This window comes from Cupressus sempervirens, chromosome 5 (assembly GCF_028749045.1).
Source record: "Cupressus sempervirens isolate cs-2001-9-10 chromosome 5, ASM2874904v1, whole genome shotgun sequence".
Lineage (NCBI taxonomy): Eukaryota > Viridiplantae > Streptophyta > Pinopsida > Cupressales > Cupressaceae > Cupressus > Cupressus sempervirens.
Window position 1 is genome coordinate 1,055,512,575 of NC_143122.1, and position 7,470 is coordinate 1,055,520,044.

At 32.9% G+C, this 7,470-nt stretch overlaps 1 pseudogene; it reads right to left on the reverse strand.

The window, feature by feature from the left end:
* Nucleotides 1–1,961: 1,961 nt before the first annotated feature.
* On the reverse strand, nt 1,962–2,849 carry LOC149559588 (short-chain dehydrogenase/reductase 2 pseudogene; annotated as a pseudogene).
* Nucleotides 2,850–7,470: the final 4,621 nt, after the last annotated feature.

The window sequence follows — 7,470 nt, forward strand, 5'->3', positions numbered from 1 at the left end:
AATAAACATGAGGATTATTATTTAATCCTAATTAAATATTTTGAGTTGAGATTAGGGGTAAGAAATGATTGGATTAGCCTTTAATCAAAATTAAAGAAGGATTATAAGATTTTGGAAGAGGCTAGTGGTCTTAAGGAAATTGGCCAAGTTTTGGGCAAAAAATAAATCTTTTATTTATTTTGAGTTTTTTGGTCAATTTATTAATTAAATAATTAATAAATAAGGAAATAATGTTTAAATAAGATTTAAACATTTTTGGGAGGGATTCTTTAATTAAATATTTTTAATTAAGATAAAGGGATTTAATGGCATAAAAATAAATAAATAAATTAAATAAATAAATAATTAATAAATGATGATGTCATCAGGAATTTTTTCAAAAAATAAAAATACTTAATTTTCTAAAGGATTTAGCTGTCTACAGGTATAGGTAGTTAATATTTGATGTGAGTTGACTTGTGGCTTCTTTATGTTCTCGAATCTTTTGTAAGCCATTTTGGCAAGTATTCAAGGAGATCTAGGATTGAGTTTAGGTAGGAAGTGGAACTTAGAGGATTGAAAGTGATATGATTTGAGAAGGTAAACTTGAAGTTGGATTGTGAATTTATAAGTTATATATATTGTAATTGGTCGTAACCCAAAAGACCTTATAGTTGGGCATGTATGCTGATTATCAAATGAATCACTAGTAAATTTAGCCCTACATTTCGACGAGAAAAGATCAAAATTTTGACGAGAAAAGGTCGAATACATGACTAAAACTTTCGTCGATCTTTTTTCATTGATTTTTCGTCAAAGTAATTCTTCGTCAAAATTTTGACTTTAAAAAGGTCGACTTACGAACAAGAGGTTCGTCGATTTTCTTAGTCCAGCCTGAACTCTTATTTCCTCATTTGTGTCCATTGTTGGTCAAAATTTTGACCAATGTTTTTGGTTGAAATTTCGACCAATTATGGTTTAAAAAAAATTAAATTTTAAAAAAAAAATAAAAAATAAAAATTTATATATATATATAGGCAAAAATTGTATTTTAGATCTTTGTAATATCCAATGAATTCAATTTTCATCCAATACAATTCTTTATTTTAACTTTTTTTAATACCAAATAAATTCAATTTTCACCCAATACAATTCTTTATTTTAACTTTTTTAATAAAAAATAAATTCAATTTTCACCCAATGGACTACGAGTTATGACTGCACAAATTTGGGGTACCAATATTAAATAATTTCCAACTTTTCTTTTTACTGTTGTAACTAATCCTTCCTAATCCTACTGTCCATTTAAACATCCAAGGAGGCAACATGTGGAAACTCTTTGGATTCTAACAAAGAACCATAGTTTAGAAGTTCACTAGGTTTTTCTAGTAATGTACATACAGAATTTGAATCAACAAGGCAAAGTTGAAGACATGCATCTCTTCCACAAGGTTTGTCAATTTATATCTTAAAACTGTATCCTTGTAGCTACATGAGTCTTAAGATAATCCAAATATCAAAATAATAACAAAGTAATCATAAAACATATGATGCTAACTTGTAAGACATCACATTATCCAACAGTTGCATAAATTTGATGTGACTTCCTAACAACAAAGGGAAAATGAAACTAAATATATTTATTGTAGAAATGTGCATGTATTTTGTCAAACTAATGCTTTAATTCAACTGCCCATAGCCTACATCAACTCCATAAACAAAAGATGCACCATGCTGAAGCAAGAAATTTGTGAAGCCACCTATGGAAACACCAGAGTCTAATGCAACTTTTCTAGCAACATCAATATTTAATTGCTCGAGTGCTCCCTCCAACTTGTATCCTGCACTGCCAATGGTTTTCTTGTTACAAGGGTGTTTGATGTGAAGAGAAAATCCCATGGCATATACAATGAAAATATGTTGTCAGCTACTACTAAAGTCAAGAGTATTAAGGATAATCACCTACATACATATTTTGGAACTTAAATAGTGATATCAATGGAAGCCTTCTCTGAAACAGACATCCCAGCCTTGCCTGCCACTTGCCCGTCAACTAAAACCTTTCCTACAAAAGACATAATATTACAAAGTTTAAGAAGACAATATATTAGGTTACCAGTTCATGTTAATGGAGGCTACTATAATATATCAAATCTATTAAGTATTAATTCCAGCATGGAGAGTTATTCATATTAATAGAACTAAAGAGGAGATAATATTAAGTTGTAGATATTGATTTCATCAAATCCTAATAGATATTTGATTTCAAGGTGGAAGAAAACTTATGCAAAAGAAAATTACATATTATAACTTTACCTCTCCTTACCCACTAAGTATAGATTTCAGATAAAAGAAAATGTATTCTTACAAAGTTAAAAATTACCATCAAATCATGTTGCATTTGTGAAACTGATCCATCTTGAATTGCAACTTCCTTATCAATAGTGGTACCGAAGATGCCAACATTGTTCACCTACAATAAATCATTTTAGAAGGTCAACTAAAAGTCCTATATTCCTAAATGAAGTGGGCATATTGTCTGCTGAAAAGTAGAAACACAAGTTTGGTGTAATTTGAGGTTCTAAATGACTAAATAGAGAAGATAATGAGAGTTATTTAAGGCAGAATAATACCAAGATGTCTAGACCACCATAATTATCCTTGAGCCATATTGAAAATTCTGAAATACTTTGCAAGCTCTCTATATCCAGCTCATGGAATACAACGTTGTTGAGACCCTCATCATGAAGGGTTTTGGTGGCTCTCAATCCTCTGCTAAGATCTCTTGAAGTGAGAACAACCGTCAAACCATTTTTTGCCAACTGACGTATAATTTCAAAACCTATTCCTTTGTTTTCCCTTGTGACCATAGCTATAGTATCCTTAGTCCACTATCTGCATTCAACATTTATCATCCCAAATAATTCTTTCAGCTTCCAAAACAATGTTTGTAGAACATAATGAAATGTGACTACTTTTTCAAAACCATTTTGTAACATCTAAAAAATTTTAGAGAATGTAATGAAACATTATTTCCCATATCATTCTTTTGACATCTAAAAATGTTTGCAGAGTATAATGTTTCTTTTAACATTACCATTACATTTCATATCATTCTTTTAACACATTAGAAAAAATAATGAAGTGCAAGTTTTCTATCCATATCATTGTGCCAACATTCTAAAAGTTTTAAGAACATAATAAAACAACTTTTATTATTTTCATATCATTCTTTTGACAATTAAAAACGTACTGCATAAACATAACTATTTTTTTCAATATCAATTTTTTGAACTCAACTATTCTTTTCCAAATCAATTTTCTAAAACACCTAGAAAGTTTTCAGAAGATAATGAAACACAAATAGTTTTTTACATCACATTTCCTTAACACCCTACAAAAAAATTAGGGAACATAATGAAACTTAAATATTCTATTCCCTGTGAACACCCACAACATCCAGAGCATCTGGCCTATGGTATCATGATCATCAGTAACTGCATCAAGATATGTTGCGAAGGAATTCAAGTGTAGAGATTCTAAATATTTTAGGAAAAATCAAGGAAACCCTTACACCATGTTTAGGAATACAAAAAGCCATGTTTTAATTTTTGTTAACTTCATCAAAAGTTTATTGTCCCTATCTATTGTTTTGTTGCTAAGTTATGTTGTGTGTGGCCTGTGGTCAAATGAGTTCTTTCTACCATTTCCTTTTGTAATTGTTCTATATTGAAACATCTTTGGAAGTATTTTCTTCCATCTCTGATGGCATGCTTCAACAAGACTACTATGTAATGGTGGGATATTGTGTTTGGATCTATTAATTCTGATGATAAACTTGTTTTTGCCCAAACTACAGTTAATTCTCTCCACTGAAATCTTATTGTTTATTTGAATGGAAAGGATTAAATATGTGTTATAGGACAAAAAATATTACTGGGTGACTTCTCCAAAGAAGTTATCATCTCCATTATGTATTTTTAGGTAAAAAGATGCCATGAAGATGCGAAGAAGTTTGTTAAAGTGGGAGCCTTCCATTCCAAATCTCATTCCTAAAGTGTGGGGCAATGTTGAGGAGTTGATTCTTAGAACATAAGCCATGAATCAGATGGATGGCCAATGCATGAAGTAGATTTTGAAGATAAAAGCACTTCCAATAGTTTTACTCTAGCATATGTGGATGCAGTTTGTTTAAGAGAAAAACAAGAAGGCTCCTGGTGACATGGGTATTCTGGATGCAGCTAAGTTTCAGCAGACTTTAGTAGACAGCTCCTCCGACAATGGAAACATGGATGATGCATCTACTCTATTTCCAGATGTTATTGTTAGCAGTTAGTACCTATCCTAAGAGGTTTTTTAGGAAGTGTAGAGAGTTCAGAACCAAATTTCTAGAGAAATGCTAAAGTTACTCAAACCTATTAATAAGAAGGCAATGAAAAATAGAAGGGGGAATAATTCTTGTAGTTACTACTTTTGTTGTTCTTCTGTGTTGTATCTTGGTTCATAGTTTCTTACCGTTTTGTGTAAATCTACTAGATATGTGTACTCAATATTTTTTAAGCTCTCTAGGACCTGGTCTTACTGGTCTCTCTACTATTATTTGAACTTATGCTTCGTGGGAGATAATTTTGGTTATATTTTTTATGAGTTGCTTGCAATAGCTATATTTGTGCACTTCACTCCAATATTTTGAAAAATATATAAGTTCTATTTGATACCAAAATGCCAAAAAAATTGATTTAGAAAGAGAAGATACCATGAACTTTTTTGTTTGGACTTTGACACAGTATTTTGTCTGCAAAATATTCTGAACTCCAGATTTACCTTTTTGAATTCCATTTTATAAAACACCTTTTATATAAGTGCACAAATGAATGTATTTTTGCATCCATGCATGTGTCTTTAGAAATTAATATAGATGTAAATGATCATAGGTAAAGGAAGGCATGTTCTTTTACCTTAATGCCTTTCTTGGCCTTTGGCTCCTTGTCGCTTTCTTCTGAGCTCTCATCCTCCTTAGAGTTGCTCCCCTCAACTTTTTTTGTCGGTTGCTACATTTTGATAAGAAAGGCCCTCAGTAAACTAACATGCATCCTTGGAGGGATAAATCAGGCCCTAATTCAATTAAATTTCAAGAAATTCAGATCTTAGTTGAATGAGTGCTTTAATCGGGACCCATGGCCCTAAATCTGAGTTTGCATTAAACTTATAGCTGCTTCTATCAACCATATGGACCTAAATCAGGCCTTAATTTAGATGAGGCATGACATAAATCTGCCCTCTAATTGAACACACAGTTCCAATTTCAAATGCAAGGGCCTGATAACCAAATGTGTGGCCCATTGTTCAATGATTGGCCCCAATATCCAAACGTGTGGGCCTCTAATTGGGCCTAGATCTAAATGCATTAGGCCTTACCATGAAATGTGTGAGCTAGAGTTTGTAAATTGGACTAGAAAGAAATGCATTAGGCCCCAAATTGTCTAACGTGTAGACCCGAGGCCTTAGATTTGGCCCCTTGCTCAAGAAAATAGGCCTAATGAGGCCCAAAACTCAAAAAAATAGACCTTAAGAGAGAAAGAAAGAAATGAGCAAGCAACTATAGGAAAGGGAGTTAGAAATGATGAAATTGCTGAGGCATGAAGGTTGGCACAGTTGAAAGCTGATACACAAGAAATGACACATCAATCCAACTTCACCTCTACATGGGAGAAAATTGGAGACACCAATCTTGGGCCATTTGACATGAAATTTTATAAGGGATAGAATGTATGGAGTTAACCAATCCAAGGTGATCAAGATGATCATTATGAGTGGCATCGCACAAGCAACGATCTTCCCTCCTATACATTGGTGGATAAAGTTAGTTTTAGAGATGGCAAAAAACTACGCTCTAACCACAAAACAAGTCCTCACACCGAAGGTAAATGTTGCAACTCCACTCACAGTGGATACCATAAGAGATTGATTTTAGTAAAGATGAAGGAGATCTCATTTTGATGCATGGTCACCTGGGCATGTCCAGGGGCTGTTCGGAGGAAGAAGAGATTCTTGACATATGTTCTCAATGGACTCCAAAAACCACCATGCATGGTGTAGGGCACCCTGGCAAGAGCATGAGAGGAGAGTCATTTAGAATCATGAAGATCAAAGTGATCTTGAAAGATTAAGAGTTAAATGTAATCAGATCTATGATCCATCTTTGTATTTTATGTTTTGATGTTATGAAGCCTGAAACTATAAAGGCAATGTAATAGAGGTAAATGATATTGAAATATTAAAATGCACCTAAGGGGTTATTAAGGGTCATTTTGTGGATCCTAGCCTAGTTATGGGATTTAAAGACCTATATGGTATAGGACCAATGTAATATGGTCTCTAAAAGCCATTAAATATTGTAAAAGCACTAAAAGTGCTCAAAAGTTGTACTTTTAGATGTTGGCAATTTAGGTCTAGTAAGGCTTGTAAGGGGTTTAGGTGTCTTTGGAAGGGTTAGTGAAGTTATAAAACCTTTTAAAAGGTTAGTGAAATTTATTAAAGGCATATATGATTGTAAGTTGTCAAAGTTGACACTTTGTGTCAACTTAGACAACAAATTTCAGTTTATAACTGACTGTTACTATTATGGTTAGATAGCAGTGGGTATTGGCTTTGTTTGGCTATTTAGTGGAAGGTGGCCAAGTTTTAAAGGAAATGGAGAGTTGGTGTTTGGAATAATAAGACATGTAATAGACTTTGAAAGTAATAAAAACAAGTTTTTTCTCTATTAACTAGCCACTATTTCGGTATAGTCATAACCAATACCTCTGAAATGATAGTTGAGTTTGGCTCTCGATTGATCATGATGTAGGAGTCTTAAGGAAGTTGTGTCCTATTCTTTTCACGCATTTTCTTCCTTATATCATAGTTTTTAGGTTTAAATAATCAGGCTGGTGTTTGTAAGGCAGTGATTGGCAAAGCACAGTTGGGTTTAGATTCGAAGTTTTCTACAATGTGGCAACTCTTACACCCTTTGTGATCTATGTGATTGGTGGAATATTTCCACAACATTGTACATACTTGTATATTATTATTTTTCTACATGAGAATAGAGAATCTTGGTGGAGAAGCAGTGTTGAGTGTTTATTTGTTGATTGTGAAAGAGCCTGTGTGAGCACCAGTCAACATGAATGAGCTTTCCTTCAAGGATAATGATATTTGGTGAAGGAATATGTATGGGGAGGACATTTATGAAGTGTTGGTGTAGTCCTTTTGTTTTGGTGATGTTGTTAGAGGTCTCATTGAATAGGCCCTAGTTTAGTGACCCTAGAACCAAGGGTTTGGTGACAAATGAATTGGATGGCTAATAGAACCTGAAAAACAAAATTTATTATCTATCAACTACATATTCCTCTTAGTAGCTCTCTATTTATTTTTAAAGCTCTTAAATTCAAATTTTACCACAAAATTTGTAGTATCATCCATAAATTGACATCAAGTAGAAAGTTGAAC